This window comes from Manis javanica, chromosome 1 (assembly GCF_040802235.1).
Source record: "Manis javanica isolate MJ-LG chromosome 1, MJ_LKY, whole genome shotgun sequence".
NCBI classification, from domain to species: domain Eukaryota; kingdom Metazoa; phylum Chordata; class Mammalia; order Pholidota; family Manidae; genus Manis; species Manis javanica.
This window is the reverse complement of record NC_133156.1, coordinates 141178586-141204503: the sequence shown is the minus strand read 5'-3', so window position 1 is coordinate 141204503 and position 25918 is coordinate 141178586.

Genomic DNA, 25918 nt, shown 5'->3' with positions numbered 1-25918 from the left:
ATGATTCCCCCATACAGCAGCGTGCACAGAGGTGAGATAAGAAAAGTTTTTACAGCATTTCAACAGCAAGGAATGATGCCCTATGACCTCTTATGCTTCGCACAGCTCTGGTTTCTGAAGAATCACCCAGAGAAGTGAGTATATTTTAGGTGGGCCTTTCTTCTTAAAATGTGCTAAATTCAGTGATCTGCCCCTTTGAGAAACACTGGGATTTCCACTCTACCACATGGCCTACTTCAAGGCCCACATGGTCCGCTATGGGAATGGCGATGCAAACATGTTCTCCATCCCACGTGGTTGGCATACATGTGGCAGATTGGCAAATTCACCTGCTGAGGAGTGACTGGGAGAAGTTCCCATTCTAGGATTTTCACACCATGCTTGTGTTCAAGTTTTTGAAAACCATTCTGAAACAGATGGCTATCAAAAACCTGAAAAAAAGAAAATACTTGGAAATTTAAATTCAGTAAAATAAGAAACAGACTCAACAAGGCTGTAATCCTCATAATAGGAGAACATTTAATATGCTATGAAAAAGAAAAGGAGTGTGAACTTGGAATATTATTTGATCTGGCAAATAAACACGACTTTTGGAAAACATTATTCTAAGTAACAGATTAAAAAAAGAAAAGAAAAAATATTAAAGAAAATAATGAATTCAAACAAGAATGATATGTCTGACTTCACTCTTGCAAACCATCATATTTTAACAGTCTCAATCACCTGCCATTAAGAGATTATCAAGTTAACAAAAACAGCAATTTACACTGAATAAACCAAAGTAGTTAATTGATTATTAAATATTTGAGCATTACAATTATGCACATATAAGCATGTTGTTAACTTTAGTCATTTTGTTTTACAATGAAGTACTATTGCTCATTTAACACTAATATCTTTAAAATTCTGGATTAGGGCATCTTGAAAACACAAAAACTTGTGTCTGGAATTGCAAGCATCTTACTGTTGGGGAAAAAAGACTGTTGCATATTTAATATTTAATATCTCATTAGAAATTCCCTCTAGGTAGATTTTTCTGGAAACAAGATGCATAGGGCCCTTCAGTTTAAATTAGATGAAATTTAAAATACACACTTTAAATTAGATGAAATACTTAAAAATCATTACACTATTGTCAGAAAAATAGAAACTTTGAGAATAAGCTTTCAACAATTTCAGAATGAACTCAACAGTAGCTGCTTTTATTACTAATAAAGAAAATGTTCTTTTGTATTATAAATTAATAGAAAGTGGTATGGAAAATAATCTAACCGTCCTTCTATCTGATTGTAGTTGATACTTTACTGGATCACTATGTAACACTACCGGTCGTAATCCTTTTGGAGGGCCACTTTTTCTTCTGGAAGCTTTGTTACACGCGTGATATATTCAGTTTGAAGATTTCACCCTCCCAACCTGTTCATAAAAAGTTTCTTCATGTTGAGGTTGGGTGAGGCAGAACTTTCCATAATCTGCTGGCTCAAACTATCTTAAACTCTCTAGGTTGTTTAGAATTTTATCCAGTATATTGGATACCTTCCCTAAAGTTTCTTTTTTGATAAGCAAAACCATCATTTTTTTTATTATGGAATGGTACTAAAATACAGAAATGCTCACAAAATAAAAGGATGCAGGTTAGAGAACTATTATAAAGTGAAAATTGATGGAACTGCCAACCAAAGAAAGAATAAAACATTGTCAGAAACTTTCGTGAGGTTTTATTGCTTTTAGCTGTCTTCTTTTCCCTGAATTTTAAGATTATCATTCACTGTATTATTTTCTATTTACCTGTATTTGCCATTTAACTATGCATTCTTTAAAATCCTTAAACCCTGTGGTTATTTTCTTTGTTTAAGAAATGTGTAATTAATGGAATCATGTATGATGTGTATTTTTTTTCTGAGAGGGCATCTCTCATATTTATTGATCAAATGGTTGTTAACAACAATAAAATTCTGTATAGGGGGGTCAATGCTCAATGCACAGTCCTTAATCCATCTCAAGCCTAGTTCTCTTCAGTCTCCAATCTTTTGAAGCATAACGAACAAGTTCTTACATGGTGAACGAATTCTTACATAGTGAATAAGTTCTTACATGGTGAACAGTACAAGGGCATTCATCACAGAAACTTTCAGTTTTGATCACGCATTATGAACTATAAACAATCAGGTCAAATATGAATATTCGTTTGATTTTTATACTTGATTTATATGTGGATCCCACATTTCTCCCTTTATTATTATTATTATTTTTATTTTTAATAAACTGCTGAAGTGGTAGGTAGATGCAAGATAAAGGTAGAAAACATAGTTTAGTGTTGTAAGAGAGCAATTGTAGATGATCAGGTGTGTGCCTGTAGACTATGTGCTAATCCGAGCTAGACAAGGGCAATAAAACATCCACGGATGCAGAAGCTTTCTCTCAACACAAGGGGTGGGGGGGTTGAGGTTCTAAGCTTCACCACTGTTGTTCCCCAATTTCTCACCTGATGGCCCCCCTGCGACTGTGCCTGTCTTAGGTTGTTCCTCCCTTGAGGAATCTTACCCGTCTCTAGCTAACCAGTCATCTTTCGGGGCCATACAGGGAAATGTATAGTTGGTAAGTGAGAAAGAAGCCATATTGTTTGAAAAGGTTAGCTTTTTACTTCTTTGCAGATTTATGCCCCGTGGCTTCTATGCCCAGCACTTGTCTCGAGGTATCTTTACCACCTGGAGGAATTATGATACTCGGTAAATTCGATATGAGGCACGAATTCTATTTAAGGGTTGTAATTAGGAAGGAAGAATAAAAGCTATAGAGGTAGTATATGGAAGAAAACATGGGAGGATTGATTATTTTGTTGACATATCTTCTTGTAGAGAACCTTAAGTATGTATAGGTTTTAAACTCCTAACTAACTTGCGCACACATATTAACATAATAGGAATATGGTGACATAAACAAAGCAAATCTATAATTACCAGCCATCTCCAGTGAAGCCAAGAAAACCATTTAGGCACCCTAGGCATTTGCGAAAATTAGTCTATGATATGATGGATATTGTCCAACTGTACTTGAACAGTCTGAGAGAAGTCAGACAAATTAAAGCAACCCATTTCTGGGATCTGTTCACATCCCATATGTTCTTTTAACTGTAGATAGTCTATAGTCGTAAGATTTTGGAGCGCTACAACTTGCACCCCTCCCAACTCCTGGTTGAGTTCCAACAGTACAGATCTGGTCAAATTCGTTGTCTCACTGTATGCACATGCCAGCCTAGACATCTCCTTCCTCATTCCAATGGCAAGTCCAGGAAACGGTGGGGTGGATGCAGCCACAACCGCAGCATTGCCCGGATCCCTGTGGAGTCTTTTTGATGATCATCCTCCTGCAGGAGTCCTCCAGAGAGTGCTGATGCCGGAAGCTCCTCCTCATATCGTATTTTAGTTCATTTCCTGGGTAGCCAAGCTAGTCCTTGATCTTCTGCATAAAAACAAACAGACCCTTTGCCCACACTTTGACATGCCTCTATACCACTGCGTAGAACTCATTGGAGGTCAGCACACAGGAACTGATTTTTTTTAAATCTTTAATCTACACTTACATGAAGAATACTATGTTTACTATGCTCACCCCTATATCAGGTCCCCCCTAAAAACCACATTACGGTCACGGTCCATCAGCATAGCAAAATGTAGAATCACTACTTGTCCTCTCTGTGTTGTACAGCCCTCCCTCCCCTTTCTCCCTCCCGCCATGAATGCTAATCTTAATACCCCCCTTCTTCTTCCCCCCCTTATCCTCCCCAGCCCACCCATCCTCCCCAGTTCCTTTCCCTTTGGTACCTGTTAGTCCATTTTTGGGTTCTGTAATTCCGGTGCTGCTTTGTTCCTTCAGTTTTTCCTTTGTTCTTATACTCCTCAGATGAGTGAAATCATTTGGTATTTCTCTTTTTCCGCCTGGCTTATTTCACTGAGCATAATACTCTCCAGCTCCATCCATGTTGCTGCAAATGGCTAGGACCTCCAGTACTATGTTAAATAACAGTGGGGAGAGTGGGCATCCCTGTCTGGTTCCCGATCTCAGAGGAAATGCTTTCAGCTTTTCGCTGTTCAGTATAATGCTGGCTGTGGGTTTATCATATATGGCCTTTATTATGTTGAGGTACTTGCCCTCTATTCCCATTTTGCTGAGAGTTTTTATCATGAATGGATTTTGAATTTTGTCAAATGCTTTTTCAGCATCTATGGAGATGATCATGTGGTTTTTGTCTTTCTTTTTGTTGATGTGGTGGATGATGTTGATGGATTTTCGAATGTTGTATCATCCTTGCATCCCTGGGATGAATCCCACTTGGTCATGGTGTATGATCCTTTTGATGTATTTTTGAATTCTGTTTGCTAATATTTCATTGAGTATTTTTGCATCTACATTCATCAGGGATCTTGGTGTGTGATTTCCTTTTTTGGTGGGGTCTTTGCCTGGTTTTGGTATTAGGGTGATATTGGCTTCATAGAATGAGTTTGGGAGTAACCCTCCTCTTCTATTTTTTGGAAAACTTTAAGGAGAATGGGTATTATGTCTTCTCTGTGTGTCTGATAAAATTCCGAGGTAATTTCGTCCGGCCCGGGTGCTTTGTTCTTGGATAGTTTTTTGATTACCGTTTCAATTTTTTTGCTCGTAATTGGTTTGTTTAACTTTTGTGTTTCTTCCTTGGTCAGTCTTGGAAGGTTGTATTTTTCTAGGAAGTTGTCCATTTCTTCTAGGTTTTTCAGCTTCTTGGCATATAGGTTTTCCTAGTAGTCTTTAATAATTCTTTGTATTTCTGTGGAGTCAGTCATGATTTTTCCATTCTCATTTCTGATTCTGTTGATTTGTGTTGATTCTCTTTTTCTCTTAATAAGTTTGCCTAGAGGCTTATCTATTTTGTTTATTTTCTCAAAGAATCAGCTCTTGGTTTCATTGATTTTTGCTATTGTTTTATTCTTCTCAATTTTGTTTATTTCTTCTCTGATCTTTATTATGTCCCTCCTTCTGCTGACTTTAGGCCTCATTTGTTCTTCTTTTTCCAATTTCGATAATTGTGATGTTAGACTATTCATTTGGTTTTGTTCTTCCTTCTTCAAGTGTGCCTAGATCGCTGTATACTTTCCTCTTAGGACTGCTTTTGCTGCTTCCACAGAAGTTGGACCTTTGTGTTGTTGTTGTAATTTGTTTCTATATATTCCCTGATCTCTATTTTAATTTGTTCGTTGATCCATTGATTATTTAAGAGCATGTTGTTAAGCCTCCATGTGTTTGTGAGCCTTTTTGTTTTCTTTGTAGAATTTATTTCTAGTTTTATACCTTTGTGGTCTGAAAAGTTGTTGGTAGCATTTCAATATTTTGGAATATACTGAGGCTCTTTTTGTGAGCTAGTATGTGGTCTATTCTGGAGAATGTTCCCTGTGCACTTGAGAAGAATGTATATCCTGTTGCTTTTGGATGTAGAGTTCAATAGATGTCTATTAGGTCCATCTGCTCTACTGTGTTGTTCAGTGCTTCCATGTCCTTACTTATTTTCTGCCTGGTGGATCTATCCTTTGGGCTGAGTCGTGTGTTGAAGTCTCCTAAAATGAATGCATTGCAGTCTCTTTCCCCCTTTAGTTCTGTTAGTATTTGTTTCACATATGCTGTTGCTCTTGTGTGGGGTGCATATATATTTAGAATGGTTATGTCCTCTTGTTGGACTGAGCCCTTTATCATTATGTAATGTCCTTATTTATCTCTTTTTACTTTCTTTGTTTTGAAGTCTATTTTGTCTGATATTAGTACTGCAACCCCTGCTTTCTTCTCACTGTTGTTCGCCTGAAATATGTATTCCATCCCTTGACTTTTAGTCTGTACATGTCTTTGGGTTTGAGGTGAGTTTCTTGTAAGCATACAGATGGGTCTTGCTTTTTTATCCATTCTATTACTCTGTGTCTTTTGATTGGTGCATTCAGTCCATTTACATTTAGGGTGACTATTGAAAGATATGTACTTATTGCCCTTGCAGGCTTTAAATTCATGGTTACCAAAGATTCAAGGTTAGCCTCTTTAGTATCTTACTGCGTGACTTAGCTCACTTATTGAGCTGTTATATACACTTTCTGGAGATTCTTTTCTTCTCTCCCTTCTTATTCCTCCTCCTCCATTCTTCATATGTTGTGTGTTTTGTTCTGTGCTCTTTTTGGAGTGCTCCCATCTAGAGCAGTCCCTGTAAGATGCCCTGTAGAGGTGGTTTGTGGGAGACAAATTCCTTCAGCTTTTGCTTGTCTCGCAATTGTTTAATCCTGCCATCATATTTAAATGATAGTCGTGCTGGATACAGTATCCTTGATTCTAAGCCCTTCTGTTTCATTGCATTAAATATATCATGCCATTCTCTTCTGGCCTGTAGGGTTTCTGTCGAGAAGTCTGATGTTAGCCTGATGGGTTTTCCTTTATAGGTGACCTTTTTCTCTCTAGCTGTCTTTAAAACTCTTTCCTTGTCCTTGATCTTTGCCATTTTAATTATTATATGTCTTGGTGTTGTTCTCCTTGGGTCCTTTCTGTTGGGAGTTCTGTGTATTTCTGTGATCTGTTTGACTATTTCCTTCCCCAGTTTTGGGAAGTTTTCAGGAATTATTTCTTCCAATATACTTTCTGTCCCTTTTCCTCTCTCTTCTTCTTCTGGTACCCCTATTATACGGATATTGTCATTTTGTTTTGGTCACACAGTTCTTTTAATATTGTTTCATTCCTGGAGATCCTTTTATCTCTCTCTATGTCAGCTTCTATGCGTTCCTGTTCTCTGGTTTCAATTCCATCAATGGCCTCTTGCATCTTATCCATTCTGCTTATAAATCCTTCCAGAGCTTGTTTCATTTCTGTGATCTCCTTTCTGGCATCTGTGATCTCCCTCCGACCTTCATCGCATTTCTCTTGCATATTTCTTTGCATCTCTGTCAGCATGTTTATGATTTTTATTTTGAATTCTTTGTCAGGAAGACTGGTTACGTCTGTCTCCTTCTCTGGTGTCTCTGTGATCTTGGTTTGCCTGTAATTTTGTCTTCTCATGGTAATAGGAATAGTTTGCAGAGCTGAGACTAGTGATGGCTGGAAGAACTTCCCTTCTTGTTGGTTTGTGGCCTTCCTCTCCTGGGAGAATAGCGACCTATAGTGGCTTGTGCTGGGTAGCTGCATGCAGACAGGGCTTCTGCTTCCTGTCCGGCTGCTATGGAGTTTATCTCTGCTTTTGCTGTGGGCATGGCCTGGCTCGGGCTGCTGCTCCAAAGTGGTGGAGTTGCATTGGAGGGGGAGTGTCCGGGAGGCTATTTATCTCGTAAGGGGCCTCCATGCTCCCTGCAGCCCAGGGAATTAGAGTGCCCAGAGATCCCTGGATTCCCTACCTCTGGACTAAGTGTCCCGGCCTGCCCCTTTAAACTTCCAAAAAGCACCCACCAAACAAAACAACGACCACAAAAAAAAAAAAAAAAAGGCTGCTCGTTTTTCTTTATTCTCCAGAGCCAGCCTCAGGCATCCGCTCACCGGACTTGCTGCACTGTTTCCCTAGTATCCAGGGCCCTGCGCATGCACTGTGTCTGCGCTCTGGTCTGGATGGCTGGGGCTGGGTGTTCAGCAGTCCTGGGCTCCTTCTCCCTCCCACTCAGACCTCTCTCCTCCTGCCGGGAGTTGGGGGGAGGGGCTCTCAGGACCCACCGGGCCAGGGTTTGTATCTTACCCCTTTGTGAGGTGCTGGGTTCTCGCAGGTGTTGATATGGTCTGGATGTTGTCCTGTGTCCTTTGTTCTTTATTCTAGGAAGAGTTGTCTTTGTTATATTTTCATAGATATATGTGGTTTTGGGAGGAGATTTCCACTGCTCTACTTACACCACCATCCTGGCTCACAGCTTTAAAGGTTATTTTTGCAGTGCTATGAAGTACAAACTGAAGTGCAGAGGAAATGAGGAATGGGGGACTAGTAATTAATTGAGTATTTCTGCATGATAGATAAGGACAAGGGATGAAAATAAAGGTCAGAATAGTAGACATCATAAAGGAAGATATACAAGTAACTGGAAAGTGATTCATATTTGGAGCAGGAAAGAAAGAATCAGGATTTTGTGAATGAATAATTGATACACTGGTACTAGAGGAGGCAGACTATGAAATTAGTATCATATAACTGATTCAGGCATAGGCTGATTTGAAGTTATGGCTTGCGTATTCAAATATGCAGCATATTATAATTGTAACTACAGTAGTCAAGCCTACAAAATTGTTAGGATGTCATATGTTTGGGTTTGTTAGTTGAAGTCATCAAAGTAGTGGGCTCCAAAATAAAAATATCTGAATTTAGAATTTTAGAATGTAAAAGATGGTATATTAAGAAATAGGTGAATGAAATTAACATATGTTAATTTCAATATTAGATTATTTGAAATATGAATAGTTTAACATGAAAATATATTCATATATGGATACAGTATTCTCTAGAGCTGTTCCAATTTAAGTATATTTTCACTGTGGTCATGCTGTCATGAAGGATTCTTAAATTTTTAAACAAATGATTTATAATCAGAAAATAACTTTGTTTCTTGTACACTATTTCTAAAATACATTTGTTTCTAAAATGTATATTTAAATAAACTTATTTTGACAAGTGATGTGTACAAAGCACTTTGGAACATGTTAATAATAAAAGAGTAATACAAGATTATGCTTAAATTTTATTTTATAAGCAATAATCATACCAATAATTTTGATCAGACCTAACATCATGATGCCTATTCTGTGCCAGGCACTTTTCAAGACAGGTTTCCTGTATTAAATCATTTAAATATCACAACACCATTAAATATGTACTACTAATTTTAATAGTTTACAGATGAGGAAACAGCAGTGTGTAGATGATAAGTAACTTGCTCAAGGTCACACAACTAGCAACTGGTAGAGTCAGATGCAGAGACCTCTATTCTCTAAATGTTAACATTTCTTACCATTTAAATATTAGAAAGATGGTAGGGATAATGCATATTCAATAACATTGCAATTCCATGTGCAGAATACATTTTGTTTGACAAAACAGCCTGATGAAATAGGTTTTCACAAATACTCATCTTTGGGTACTTTCCCTACTGTTCTACGAGGACAGCTGTCCATTGCCTCAACCCTGATGCGTCTGGCCTTGTCCATGAAACCTTGAAAACACAGCATGCTGTACCCATGAGTAAGGAGCTAGATAAGGGCCTTGAAGCCTGGACACCTGGCCATGAAGGCCACACACATGTGCATCTTCAATACTTCTGCAACCATGACTCAGCACTATAACAGTATAAAAAGTAAAGCCTTATGCAGAATAAAGTGGCTTCTTTTGAGCTCTCTCCACAGCAACTCCTGCCTCCTTCTTTGCTCTTCACATCACCCCAAGACCTCAACAGCATCCCCCGGACCCTGACACTCCTCAAGGAAGCTTTATTGTGAGAAGCTAACTTCTCTTGCTTTTTACATAATTTTATCTATTATCCTTCCAAAGATTTATTTTATCCTAAGTACTGAAATTATTATATCACTAACTTACATATGCTCTTGAGGCTTTTATCAGTAAAATATACATAATAATAAAAAATAATTTAACCACAATCAACAATAAACCCCCCCCCATATCCAAAGAGTTTATAGGAGACTCTGTATGCCTTGATTGTCTCAGAGGTTCATATCCATAACTCTGCTACAACTTTTTACCTTCCTGGTTTATTAAGATTACTACCAGTTGGTGTGTATACAAACAGAGCTATATTCTGCATGGTGTCCTTTACCCAGAGAAGACAATATTTAATTAATGGTCACTAATTCCATTTCAAATGTAGATCCTTAATATCAGACAATGAAATCTTAATTGGAAATGCCTTTTTAAAGCACGAAACCAAAGTTCTGTAATCCATCTCCAATAACATTAATGGAGGACACATGAAATAATATCCCTTAAGAATCGAGAAAATTTATAGCTGACATTATAAAGTGTTTCACTGAATTACAGGCACTATAACAATTTCTTCACTCATAGAAAAATTTATTTAATTTGCATAACTACAATTCAAGTATCATTATTGTTCTTTAATTAAAATGTAGCCTGCATAGAACATTCATATGAAAAAAGAGATCAGAGTACATTACTAAAACTTCTCTTAACAGCTACAGATTAAAGACCTTCTTTGTGAACATTTTATAATATACAAAAGATAACAGAGCAGTACTTTGACAGAAAAAAAGTCTTCCAAACACTCTAATTTTAAAAATGTGTAAAGAAAATAGGTAGTTTGCCATGATAGTAATTTAAGGTTGATCAGTAATTTCTTTATAGTTAATCTTAACATTATTCTTTTTAGAAGCATTACATATTTTATTATATCCTTTCTAAAATTATATATGGAGATTTTTGTACTTATGAATGTATGTGTTTAAAATATAATTTATGCAAAAATAACTTGAGAATGTTTGAGAGAATCTGGATACTACATGTCATACATATATAATATAGAAAGCAGATTTAAATTCTGCTATAGTTTTTTAAGTTACCTTACAGTCTTTCTTTACATTTCCTTTAACTTTTTCAGCTACACAAATTTTCTTTACCTGCAGTTTTTAAAATTCTTTGTTGGTTGCTTTCTCTTCACATCTTCAGGGTAAAATGACATCTTTCCAACATTTTTTATTTGTATTTCCATAGTCCTTGGTTTTAGACCATTGCCATTCTGTTGCTCCCTGTGTAACCAGAAAGTGCTTGAATTTTCCTTGGACTCCAATCATTTTTTCATGGTTTCCATGTTTGTTGTTTCATTACTTACTCTCATAACTTCAGACTAGGTAATTTCCAGTACATCAGGTAGGAGAGGTTCATTCATCCTCTCTTCTATTTGGACTTTATCCTTTCATATTCTCAGATCTTTATCTGAAGGGCAGGTTGAGTTATGCAAATCTGAGGAATGTTCCCATCGTTTGTCTGATTTCCATCTATTACAGGTATGTGGGTCTGAGAACAGTTTATCCACTACCTAACTCATCTGCCTTTCTGACATTTCAAAAATTATTAACACAAGAGGCATTACATTCTTCAGGTGAGTTTCTAGTAAGACTCTTCTTCATTCTCTCTTCCTGCATCATATTTCCAAAATTTATGGGCATCATATTTCCAAAATTCATGAAAATATGACAACAATTTGTCACTAGAGTAGGTGGAATAATGCTCCCCAACTCAACTGTGGATGTGTATACCCCAGAACTTGTGACTATATTCTCTTTCATAGGATAGGGAATTTTGCAGATGTGATTAAGTATATAGACCTTAAGGAGGTGAAATTATTCTGGATTATCCATGTGGACATGATCCAATCACATAATTCCTTAAAAGCAGAGAACATTTATTGGTTAGCTTGGAGAAATGTAAGAAGAGCACAATTACTTTTACTGGTTTTGAACACAGGAAAAGAAGTCCATGAAACAAGAAATACAGGAAATCATAGAAGCTGGATACAGTCCTCAGCAGACAGCCAGAAATGACACAAAGATCCAGTGCTACAACCCCAAGGAAGTAAATTCTACCAAAAATCCAAAAGAGCAGGAAATTGATCCTGCTCTCCACTCTCCAGAGAAGGAACACAGACTGACGAAACCTTGATTTTAGTTCATTGCGGTTCTTACTAGACATCAAACTTGAAGAATTTTAAGAATAAATTTGTGATTTATGAATTCATTGAGGTTTTGATGATTTGTTACAGGAGAAATAGAAAACTATTTCCATATTCTTAACCTTCATGTCTCTCCCTTCTACCGTTTATCAAATTGTTTCTTGGCTAAATTTTATTGATATAGGGAAAGAGTAAAAGAATATTACCCCTATATTAGGAAACATACACACAAACATATGTGAGTTATACAGGACCAGTTTATTTGATAAGTATAAACTTTGAACAACTACCGAACAAGAGTCATTCAGATGGTGGTTGGGTAGCACAGAATGGAGGTAGTCCTATGCACCTTGTATCTTAGGAAATATACTCCCACAGTTTATCAGTTGTCCAAAAGACACATTTATAAAAGGCTGTGTTGAGATTTACTTCCTAGTCAAAACCCTTAATTTAAAACAAGCCATTAGATTTTACTGCATTCCTTTATTTGTGAAGAAAGATATGTTCAGTCTTTCAAGGGTATGGTATGAATTAATTTGGTATGGAATTGGTAAGATTAAAAATGAAATACTTAGCTTAAACTGAAAGCAAAGAATAATTGGTTATATATTATCTTCAATAAGAAAATATCAAGCAATTTATCTCTTTTAACATTTATTAACCAGTACAGAGGTTTTGCACTGAAGCATTGCTTGGGCAGTTTCAACATTTGGTTCTACCCAGTATGTAAAAATTCTTATATTAATAATTCTTTCAATTTACATACAGTGAAATACCATTAGGAGGAATGGTAAGGTAGAAACCTCTAAAAATATGCTCCTCCATAAATGCCATGAGAATATGGCAAAATTGTCAGTAGCAACATTTTCAGAACTCTTGAAATTAACTAAATATTTGCAACAATCTAAGGAGTGTTTAATAAAATCCACTGAATCTTGTTAAAAATAGTGATCTTTGTAATATTTTAATTTACACCATCCCATTCTCCTTCTCCACAAACCTGGGGTAGCTTTGCAAACCAATAGATCAACAATCATGGTGGCAAAAGAGTAGCCTAACAGTCACTGGAGTGGATAGAATGGGTTTGGAGTCCTCCAGACACACCATTCTAAGGGAATTGTGATCATTTGACCTGCCTGGCAGTTCCCTGGTTAATACCTACTCACAAGGCTTGTCTTTATCTGTCCTGACTCAGAGTTTACTCAGTACAAATAGCCTTTCTTGCCTGTCTGATAAGTGAAGATGTGACCCAAGATGCACACAGAACTATTTAGCAAAGTCTGGGAGAATTAACAGTTCCAGATATTTAAGGAAATCTCTCTTCTATCCTTTGTTGATCAATAAGCTAACTGAGCAGAGACTTCAGGTCCTACCTGCAAAAAGAATACAGTCTTACAGAAGTAGTTTAGGAAAGTCACTAAAAGCAAAACAAAACAAAAAATCCGTAATAAATACCTGACCAAGAAACCCTGAGGAGAGAAGGAGAATCCATTTTTCAGAGTTGCTAAATTATATTAGTTAAAGTGCCCAGTTTTCAACCAAAACTTCTGAGACATGCAATGAAACATGAAAATGTGAATATGCACAAGCAAAACAAAGCCAGTAAATAGTAACTGTCCCTGAAGAAACATAGATGTTGGACTTAACTAGAAAAAAAGAATTTAATTGAGATATTTTAAATATATATAAAAATATAGGAACAATATATGTTGGTTTGCTAAGGGTGCCATAACAAAATACTACCATCTGGGTTACATAAAACACAGACATTTATTTTCTCACAATTCCAGAGGGTGGATGTCCAAGCTCAAGGTTCCAGGAGGGATGGTTTCAGGTGAGACCTCTTCCCTCAGCTTGAAGACAGAGCCTGCTCACTGTATCCTCATATGGCCTTTTCTCTGTGGAGAGAGAGAGAAAGCAAGTCAACCAATCCTTTCAGGATAAGAGCCCATCCTTATGATGTAATTTAAACTTAATTACCTCCTTGAAGGCCATCTCCAAATTAAATCTTATTGGGTGTTAACGAATTCCAACATAAAAATTGTGAGGGGAAAAATTCAGTCTATAATGCTGTGCTCAACTCCAGGAAAATGTGATAATCATATTTCATTGAATAGAGAACATTGTTAATAAACTCATAAAAATTATAAGATCTAAATAAAAATTTAAGACTTGAAAATTATAATTTCCTGGGAAGACTCAATGGCAGAATCGAGCTGGAAAGAAAGAATTTTAAAGTAGGTCAGTTGAGATTATCCAGTGTGAGGAGCAAAAAGAAAAAAAATGAAGAAAAATAAATGAAGCCTTAGAGACCATGGAAACCATCAAGCACACTAACAGGCACATAAGGAAGTCTCAGAACGAGAGGAGAGAGATGAGGATTTAATATTTTAAGAAACAATGACCTGAAACTTCCCAAATATGATGGTCAACATTAATCTACACATATAAGAATCTCAAGAATAATCAATTTTGATAAACACAAAGAAACGCACATACCAACATAAATCTGCTGAAAGCCAAAGGTAAAAAGAATATTAAAAGCAATGAGAGAGAGAGGTGATTCATCACATATCTTATGAATTAACTTTTATAAACCCCAAATTCATATCTGAAGCCCTAACTCTCAATATGACTGTGTTTGGAACTAGGTCCTTTAAGGAGGTAATTTTAAATGAGGAAATACAGGCAAAGCTCTAATATAATAAGACTAGAGTCCTTATAGGAAGAGGAAGAGACAGAGGAATGTTCGAGCCCAGAAAGAAGGCCTCTATGTGCAAGCCTAGGAGGCAGGCTCAGGACAAGCTAATCCTGCTGACACCTTGATCTTGAACTTCCAGCTTCCACAGTTGTGAGAAAACACATTTGTGTTGTTTAAGCCACCCAGTCTCTGGTATTTTGCTATGGCAGCCTGTGATATAATGAGTTATAAGAAATACACATTTGATCATTCATGTAAACAAATATATATTTCCCAGGTATATTGGTCCTCATCCACAGTTCCTGAAAACAATGTAGAGTCTTAAAGGTGAAATGGGTGTTTTGTCATGTTAATGAGACACTTTTGGACCCCCAGCCAAGGATGGGGTCTGGAGGTTGAATCAGCCAATGGACAATAATTTAGCCAATTACGACTATGCAATAAAGCCCTCACAACCCCCCTGAGAAGACCTTACTGCTCTCTTTGCTTTGCTTTGCTTCACTCTGCTTGGTTGTATCCTGCCTCTCAGTCAGGGAGAGCTTCTATGCTTGGGGAACCAGATGCCTCCACGTACCACTGAGCCAGGCCCCAAGGTCCTAGAGGATAGATGCTCCTTTATTTGGGATCTTTCCCTATGTCTCTCTCCATCTGTCTGTTAACTTGTATCTTTTATCAAACTGGTAAATATAAGTGTTTTCCTGAGTTCTTTGAGCCACTCTAGCAAATTAATCCAACCTAAGGGGGAGGTGGTGGGAACCTGCAATCAGTACGGGGTAGGTCAGAAGCACAGGCAACTGCCTGGAGCTTGTGACAGGCATCTGGAGTGAGGGGTGGAGGGCAGTCCTGTAAGACAGAGCCCTTAACCTGGGGAATCTGGTGCTGTCTCCAGGCAGATAGTGTCAGAATTGAGTTGAGTTCTTGAACACCCTGCTGCTGTTCATACATTGGAATCGGGTCTGGGAACCCAAATGAAGTTATACTGCTATTGCTGCTGGGTATAATATTTTTAGTGCTGTACATACATGTAGGGAAGAAATACACCATTGCCTTTGGTGTCAGAGGAGTGGGCTTAGTACAGTGAAGTAATATGCCATAAAATTCTCAATACGAGTAACTGCTGATTTCTTATCAGAAACCATCAAGGCCAGAAATCAGTGGAGATACCACAACAAAGAAGGTAGAAAGATGGCAAATAATCATAAGAGAACATGCTCAGTACCACAGGCCATTGTAGAAGAGCAAAATAAAATAATGAAACATTATATTATTTCAGAATGGCTGACAGTTTTTTAAAAAGTCCGACAATACCAAATGCTGGTAAGGATGTAGAGAAAGAAAAACTGTTTTTTTTTTTTTTTTACAGCTGATGCTAGGATTGAGCAGGAAATATAGAAGATAAGCCTGGAGCATTTTGCTAGTACCATAAAGTGAACACACACACACATATACAAGATGGTATGTCAAAGGAAGTCAATGTAAAGTATTTCCAGTGGTCAAAACCAGAACAATTTGAGTAACAAAGATGTATTATTGAGTTTATAACCAAAACTATAAAATATCTGAATCCATACTGATATAAATTAGTAAGTATATAAAAAGATGGAGAAAACAGACAAATATCAAGTGCAGAATAATACCAAATACGTAGCTCCTCTGCAGGTAACACAGATTGTGTAACTCCACCCAGCTCCTTAGTTGTGGTCTGTGCACAGTGAATTCTTTTGAAACAGTAAAGTCTAGAAAAGGGAAAAGAGAATAATTTTATCATCTAGAAACCACATGGAAACACTATCACACTACCACAGACAGTCTGTACCCTTGACATAATATAATGAGAATGACATTTCACCTCTTCTCAAAACCCCATGCCACTGTCTAATCATGAGAAAAAGATCAGACCATTTCCACTTGAGGACAGTCCCCAAAATATCTGACAAGCATTCCACAGAACTGACAAGGCCAGAGAAAATAAAAATATCCCGGGAGACTGTCACAGCCAAGGGAAGGCTAAAAGAGATATGAAGACTAAATGTAAGGTTGTGTCCTGGATGGGACATCAGCACAGAAAGGAAATACAGTAAAAATGAAGGAAATAGGAATAAAGTGTAGATTTTAGTTAAAAAGTAATATATCAAAATTGGTTCAAATATCCCATACTAACATAAAATATATATAGGGCACAGAGAGACTCTTGGTAATATCTTTGCAATTTTTCTGTAAACCTAAAACTATTCTTTAAATACACTTATTTTTAAAACTCTTTAGTAGGCTGGAATTTTTCCTTATTAAAAGAAATATCTTTCATGTTCTAGTTATACACTGATAAAATCAAGTTTTAGTACATAAGTGAGTTTTACTCTTTCATGAGTTAGTCATAATATCTCAGTAGGATATTATTAGTCAGCCTACTTAAACAGATAACCCACACCTTTTTTATTGATATCTCAAGGTAAACAAAGAAATAAACAAACATTGGAAATATAGCACAACCTCAAACATTTTATTTTCTTTTAGCCCTTATTTAAATAGTGAAATTTTCATAGTATTCCAAATATGTCATTTATCTTGTTATTCTTTTATTACTCTAAATGTTAATTCTGTTTTATTACCTCCCTTATTCCTTATTTTGACTATTTCCTTTAGAACCATTAAGTATGGATATTGTACAGTGATTGGTAGATTGTGACAATATTCAAAAATACATTATAGTCTCCTAGGGTTGGATATGCCATAATTAAGTATAATACATAGAACATACAACATAGAAAACTAAGAAATGAAAACTAATATTTCAGGATTCTATTATCACAGGGTATAGTGATACAATCTTTTCATTTAACATCAACTTATTGCTTTTCAGCCATTGTACACTGGGACATTCCAACAAGTTAAAATTTGTAGGAATTCTCTATTTTTGGAGAAAGAAAAAGGTAATCTACTAGAAGATAGTTTAGCATTTATCAAGGACATTTTAAACTAGAATTCCGACGTAACTGAGATTGAAAAGGTAGCAACTATTCTGTAGTTTCATTACAATGAGCATTTTCCAGGAATATATCACATTATCGCCTAAGGTAAAAGGACAAGCATAGTTTTCAGAATAATCCCTAAAGCACAGTGAGAAAAGGAACATGAAAATAAAATTTAAAAGCCTGCTAATTTGATATTGTTTTAATGAATGACCTCATAGTTTCTATGTTTAATTAAAATACCAGGCTATGTACAGCTCAGAGCTAATCGCAAATTCTCTTTTCAAAATGTTCCAGATTATACTTATCCCCAACTGTAGTTTTCACGACAAAAACTTATCATTTTATCCCATCATGTTTAAGCAGCATTCTATTTTTGTCATCATATTGTGAATTACTGGTGTTGTTTGTAGGCTCAAGCCAAAGAAAAAGGTTTTATGAAAGAGCTTTAAAAAGTTTTAGGTATGCAATTATAGTATAGTTTGAAATGCTAGAAAATGTGAGATAAGACAAATGTGTGGTGTTTTAGTCTTCCAAGTATTTCTTCAGGCAAGGTAAAAATAGACAATATTCAATTCCATGCCACTTCTGTGAGTTGGTAGCAAATGCTTGAATAGTCTAAAAGGTATAAATGTGAATGTTGGGTAATAGATTTGAAAAAGTTCATCCAATATATATCTTTTAACATATATATCCATAAACGGTTTAGGACAATACAAGGTATCCAAGGCAAAATATGTATGGGGATATATTTTTAGTGATGCCTAGCTTTCAAACAGGAAAACAGGAATTGATTCCTGGTAGTTTTCACCTACAGAAAATTCATTGTAGAATGATTAGTTGATTTTAATCAGTTAATTCATTATTAGATAGCTAACATGGCAGACAGTCAACCAGACATTGAAATTACACAGGCGAGTATGTGTTTTATTTAAGACAGGCTAAAAATAGTTCTCCAATATTTTGACCACACTATAAGTAAGAATTTTTTGAGATGAATTGTCAGTATGTGTGTATGTTTTATGTTATATATGTGTACATGTATGGGTGTGTGTATGAGGCAGGGACTGTGGTTTTAGACAGAATAGGGTGAGGGCCTCTGGAAAAAAAAAGTTAAGTGGGATAATTACAGTCAAAGCAATGTAACAATATGCAAAGAATCCCCTGCTGAAACTCCGTGTTAAATATTAAGCAAAGTCAAAGTCACATTAATTCTCTAGGGTAAAAATATCAAACTAGGAATATAGGCATTCTTCAGTGAGATTAGTTAAAACTAGAAAGCCAGAAAAGACTCAAAATTAATGAGCTAATCAGTTAAAGTTCAAAATGCAAGGAGTAATTTAGTCTGGAATGTTGGAATATTCCCCAGTCAAGAAAATATATCAGCATAGCCCATGTCTTCATTGTGTCAATTAAATCATGCCATTGTAAGATTTACTTTAGTCTGCTAAAAGGCTTATTTTTTAACTTTACACATGTGATGCTTTTCCTCCTCCAACCCCTAATCAAGTAATTTGCAACCTGGGCAATTGGTTTAGCAAGCAAGCCCAGCCATAAGCAATGTAGTAAAAACAAGAAAGATTTAATCTTAACATAAGACTGCATGTTAAAACCCAGGAAGTTAAGAAGTATGGTTCTTAACATACTCTTTAGCAAACACACAATAACTCAGCCCACTCTGGGGGCAGGGCAGGCAGTTTTGATTGATATGCTTCCAGATCAAGAAGCTACTATCCTGGGAAGGAATCAGAGCAATAAATTTATTCTGTTATCTAAAGAACTGACACAAGGAAAAGAGACTTAGGATATTGTCAAAAATAAACATTTTAAGACAATTTGGCAGGTCTGCACCCCTAGGTCTGTATCACATTCCTGAAAATCCTCAACCATCCATAAAACCCCTAGACAATGCACAACTATGGCCTCTCTTGTCCCCTTCTGTCATGAGAGGACTAGAGATAAAGTCCTCTCCCTTTATCTCTAAATAAAAGCCTCTCCCTTGCTTTTCTGCCTTGAGTGTTTGCTAAGTTCATTCTTCTGCTCCATGAACAAGAACCCAGCTTCATGTATATAACACACTACCAACATATTATTTATTTTAAAACCCAAATACATATATGATAAGAAATTAGTTAAAATTTCTGCTGTTTCTTTCCCATTAACAAATTAACAGTTGTATACTTTCATAGGGTATATAGCTTCCATATGAAACTAGTTTTTCAGAGACTTTCTGGTGGTAAAAATCTCCATTTCCCAGCTTGACTCATACCATAACCTCTTTTACAGTTTGGAACACCCCATGTACAGTCTATGCTTAATTTTTATTCAAAGTTATAAAAGGCAAAACAAGTTAGAGTGATCTAAAATATGTTTGTTTGGATTTACTTTTCAAAATAACTGTTTTATTTAATTCTTGAATTTTAATTGAGAATAATATGTAAAGCAACAAAGAAACACAAAATTTATATAACACAGCAAGTCTAATCAATGCTACATGCTTTGCCAAGTACGTTCTTGTAGTATTACTCTCAACATCTCTCTGAAGTATTTTATTCAAGAGTAAGTGGCTAGTAATTAATCCAGAAGTGAAATCAGAGCAATGCTTTTATTTAGACAGAAAAAAATAAACAATAATACAAAAACGGCTTGTACAAATATGGAACTTACTGTTTTACTACCAAGTAGAGACTCTGGGTAATATTATTTTGCATAAATATTCTAAACAAAACCAGTAACTTGTCTGCAATGTGTAGGAGGAAAGAACTTTAAATAATTCATTTATTGTTATTAATTCCTGTACAGCTAATTAAAAGTTTGACCCAAAATAAGCATTGTTGGAAATTTTAGACTTGCAGGTATGAGATACTAAGTTTTTTTTAACCAGCCCATTTGGGGCATGATGGCAAAATAAAAAGTTCAGTGGAGCCAGGGGTCAAGAGTGAGAACATCTTACCTCTTTTCCTCTTCTGAAACACAGTGAAATTTGGGGGCAGGGTTAATGTTACAGTTCTAGAATTATATTTTCTAGTTTTAAATGGTTTGGCATCTTCAGGGTTATTATTGCCTGTGTAGATTATATTCCTGCTGTGTCTCAAAACTGCTAATGTATTATTAAATAATGTCAGGGCTGTAGACCTAGTCCTGCAAAAAAAAAATTACAAAATTGAAATTACATTCAGATAAAATAAATGAATACTTGAATAACATTTGGCATTTGTTGCCAAAAGAGGAGAGGGATTCTGATTTCTTAACTCTGAGACTGACACTCTATATATCACACAACTCAAGGCATTGTTGTTTTTTAACTGCTTATTATTTAATTTTATTTTTATTATGTTCTTATATTAAAGTGATTCACAAGAATTCAAGACATTCCAATGTTTGTCTACAAAGAAATTTAGAAGAAAATCCTCTCTGAACATAATACACATTTGGTAAGGATGTTTCCAAAAATGAGATTAGCAGGAATCACTTAACTTAAGAGAAAGTCAAATTTTAACCTGTCAAGAACATCCCTGGAAATGCTTCAGAAGATATACATATATATAGATAGATAGATATTTAGAAAGTTGAAAAGGCATGAGACACCCCAAAATGTCTAAAGAATAATCAAATGAACAAGCCATCATTTGCAAGGAAAGATATCAGAATAGTTCAACTGCATCTTTCAATGCTCCCTTGTATCATCAGAACTATCCTCCTGTTTTACACAGTCTAGTTTTTAAAATCACATATTTCATCTGAAATAATACGCTTCAAAATCAAATCTTCCTTTAGGAAGTTTGAGCAAAAGATTAAAACAAATATATAGAGCTCAGTACATTCCACTATGTTTACCTACTCTTTGTATAAACAACCAAAACTAAATAGAGAAATGACTTTAAAATGCAATACACTGTACATATATACTCCTGGCTAATTTCTATCAGAGTATTTTCATAAGCAAACAAAAAAATGACAAACCCTTATTTCCTTCCTCTTTCTCTCCCTTCACTCCTTTTCCTTCTTTATTCCTTCTTTCTTGTAATTAAAAAAAAAAATCCCCTCAGCTAATTATTTCCCTTCTTCAGTATGTTGCAATGTGTTTAAAGTTTGATTTTGACCTCTTCACCACTATTTTAAGCCACTCCTGTAGGTAGAGCTTCCCCTCACTGCACTCGCCCTCATTGCCCATCTCCTAGGAGTACTCAGCAAGGAGCACAGAGCCCCTGTTCGGAGTGCAGAGCCATGCATTCAGACAGATCTGTTTTGCCTTTCTGGACTTGTCCTCACCAATTCTCATTATCCCATGAGAGCCTGCTGTCACAGGCCATTCCATCACCCAATGGAAGGCAGTGCAGTTTGCCCCCTACCTGGAATGATTTCTTCCCTTCCCTCCTGGTGTTGAAGGGCACCGCTGGGCACGGTCTCCTCAGAGCAGAGCTTTCATCAACTTAAGGCCCACAGATACAGGGAGGGAGTTTTCACTAACACCCTGACATGACCATGGAGCAGGAAAGATGGAATAAAAAATATTGTAACTGAGACAACATGTTAATAAAAATGCTCTAGTGTTAATTAATGTGTGGATAAGGAGACTATCATTAAGTATTTCCTCACAATTGTTAATGCTACTTTTCTTTCAATTCTCCCTGAGCACCAGGCACACAGGTGGTATCTCTATCATTTAACTAATATACTCATGGATGTGAACAATAGAGCAATGAAAAAGTCAACCACATCTAAATTAGTTCATGCTCACTAGCAAATGCATACAGTTAAAGGAGACTGATTGTTAGATTGATTTATGAATTAATAGAGAATAGCATAGCACACATGCCTAAGGGATAGGGATATAATTATGAATATCAATATCTAGTGAAAAACTGGCAGAGAAAACAATATAGTATTTTAGAGGGAATGGTACATGCTGATTTCCATTACCTTTCTATATTTAAAATGATATAGCATAGAGTGAAGCATTGTTTTATTTGAATTACAGAAAATTTATTCTCCCACTTATTCTCATGCTAAATTTTTAACAGGTTAATTTCATATGACATGCAAATTTATTTGATAGCACTATTTCCAGCTTCACCTAGAAAACAGCCATGAACATTTTCAGTTTATGTTCCAACCAGGATGGCCTCAAGGCCTTCGACAATTCCATAAACTCAGTCTCGTTTCCAAACTTCATACCTGGAAATCCTCTAGGTGTCCTTTCACTCCTGTCGTCTGTAAGACTCTCTCATCCTGTTACTGTTGTGGCTGATGCAGCCGTAGGGAAGGAATTCCTGCTGTTTGCCCACCAGGGAAATGACATGCCCATGTTGACGATAAGACTGGTCTCGTATTTTTGTCTGTTGCCAGCTTGTCAGGGTTGCCTCTTAATATAATTTTATAGTTTCACATGAAATAGATATCAGTGTAAAAAAATTGTCAACTCTAATTTAGATCTAAATTAGAATAGTAAGAAATTCATTATAATGTCAGTGGAATGATAGTCTGTGCAACAAATATTTAAAAAGTGTGATAGGATGAAAAGGTCTGATGAATTGGAATATCTGAAGAAATGCTGTAGGAATTGTTGAAACTTACAGAACAAAGAAGTGATTTAAGTGAAGTTTCAAATTAAAATCAAGTTTGACCAAAAAGGTGTGAGATCGGGGATGAAATACAGGAGACTAACTCTGATTCTGATATGTACTCCTGGTGTAGAAATAAGGTATAAAAAAGGGATGATTCAGACAAAGAGTCAATGGTAATACATTTCAATGTGCCACTAATTACTGATTTTTAGATATTAAAGAGATTTTATAATTAAAAAGCACATAGAAGTAGAATAGAATAATTACCTTGAAAGAAAAAAAAATGTAATGTCTAATCAATTTTAAAAATTCTACTCTGGATTGTTTTCAGGGATTTGTGCCATACCTGGTAATATGATATGGATTTGATTTATAGCTCCATTTAGGACAATAAATCTGAAGCCTGATTAACTTATTGAAGTGACAGAAGGATAATTATGTTATTATTGTACAGCAAAAGCTTTTATTTACTAGGAAATACGACAAAGTCTGAAAAGCCGTGTTTTTATTCCATTTTATACGAAGCATAATTTTATTTTTAATAACACAATTGTTAAGTAACATATAAGTCCTCGGTACTTCCTATGCTGCAGACACACGACTATTATCAGGATACACAGAGCTAAAAATGTGTAATGTAACTTTTAGGAAGCTTACAACATTCAGATGGAGAAGAGGCAGCTTGAATAAAACAAGACACAATAATATGAAAAAGTATTTGAAAGCAATGTGGTGAGAATGCGAAAAGTTGCTTCGGAATATAATCTGACATTTTCTTGCAAAAATTAAACAGACACTTCTCATATGATCCAGCAATCACACTCTTTGGTACTTAGAGTTGAAAACCAATGTCCACACAAAACACTGCCGGTGGACATTTAAAGCAGTTTTATTCATAATTGCCAAAACTTGGAAGCAATCAAGGTGCCCTTTAGTAGAAGAATGGATAAACAAACTGTGGTGCATCCAGACAATGGAATATTACTCAGTGCTATAAAGAAATGAGCTATCAAGCCGGGAGGACATGGAGGGAACTTAAAGGCATATTACTAAGTGAAAGAGGACAATCTGAAAAGGCTGCATGCTGTGTGATTCCAACTCTATGACATTCTGGAAAAGGCGTAACTATGGAGATAGTAAAATTATCGGTCGTTGCCAGGGGTTGAGGAAAGGGAGAGATTAATAGGCAGAACACAGAAGATTTTTAGGGCATTGAAACTACTCTGTATACTCTAAGAGTGGATGCATGCCATTATAGTTTTGTCCAAACCCCTTAAAATATACAATACAAAGAGTGAACTCTAATTAACAATGGACTTTGGATAATGATGTGTCAGTATAGGTTGTAACAAATTGATTGATAGTAATAAATGTCCCACTCTGGGGCAGGATTTTCATAGTGGGAATGGCTGTGCATATGTGGGGTCAGGGCAAATATGAGAAATCTCTGTACTTTCTGTTCAATTGTCCTGTGAATCTAAACTACTCTAAAAATTAGTCTATTTTTTAAAAAAAATTCTGAAACACATAGCGGGATTCATCTCCATTGGTAGCTGCTGAAAAGTACTGAGACTAGATGAGAACTGAGGACCCTTGTGAAGCATTTAGGGTTTCATCCAACAGAGACAAATGACAAGATTTTCCTACAGAAGTAGGCACTGTCAAAGTTGTTACAAGCAGAGTTTGCCTAAGTGCAGAGCTCCCAAGACTCAAAATACTGTTGAGAGTGGGAAGTGCTTGGTAAATTGTACTGTGAAGCATTGACAGTCCCGGGTGAGGCTTTGCTTATTTTGTTTTAAATTTGCACATAGGGAAAGCTAGGCCTGGGGCCAATTATTCAAAGAAAATTAAAAAAGAAAAACCATATAAGGAAATGGGACTTGGAGAAAGTATGAACTCCTCTAAGAGTTGAAGAGGAAATGTTACAAAGCAATAGAGCAGTCAGGATGTTTACGGGGATATTTCCCCTACCTTGTTCTGCCGGACTCCCCCTCTGACACTGCAGGCAAACACACAGCGAACACCTGGGGACTAGGGACTCTGACAAGAAAGATGCCTTCTCCTCTGCCCTCCCCCATGGCTGCTAAGAGCATGGGAAGAACTGAAATCAGCCTTGTAATATCCTCACTGCTCACATGCCATGGGCGAGAAGAAGAAACTACATTTCCCCTCTCTCCTATAATTTTTCCTAGGAACTATTTCAGAAACGAATAGATATTTCCATTTTTATTTCTAAATCATTGATTCAGTCTTAAAAATACCTGAATCCTAACAGTAAGATCTCTTTGCCACAGGTTTTCTGGACCAGTTTGGAAAAGACACCAGTCATACAAAATGTGGGGCACACCACTTTATCATAGCATGATTTTAATGGACACAATGGATTGACAACGTGAACAATTTAAAAAACGTGTAAGTCAAACCACTATTAGTTTCTCTTACAGTATACAAATTGCCCGAGGAAGTGAAAAATACTTGCTCATGTTATTTCAAGTATTTGAACAAGATAAATTTTTTAGTTCTTAGGAACATTGCACATTGGTTTTGTTTTAAAGCCAGTGAAGGGCCAATTCTGCAGTACAGCTATGTATGTTGTACATTTTCTTTTTCAATTCTCTTATTACTAATTTACAAGTGCTGACAGTGTATCTTTTAGAAATTCATGCAAATGACTTCCTGAAATGGATCATTAAATATTTGCCTTTTATCAGAATACACTTAATTTACCCACTTACAGCATTTAGCTAGTGAAAAATATAAAAGTAAGAAATCAGTTTTTTATTTGAAAGAAATAGCCTGCAACCTCTTCCCCTCTTACATACCAAATAGCATTTGGTTGTATACAATAACCGTCATTTCCAATGAGGAAACATCACTGTCTTTGCACTGTTTCTGCTGCATTTAATTGGCATGGCGAGAATGAGTAGTTCTTTCTTACAATAGACCTATTTTCATGATTATTCTTCTCACCCCTCAGACTTTGCTATAACAAATGTAATTTTAAACTCCAAA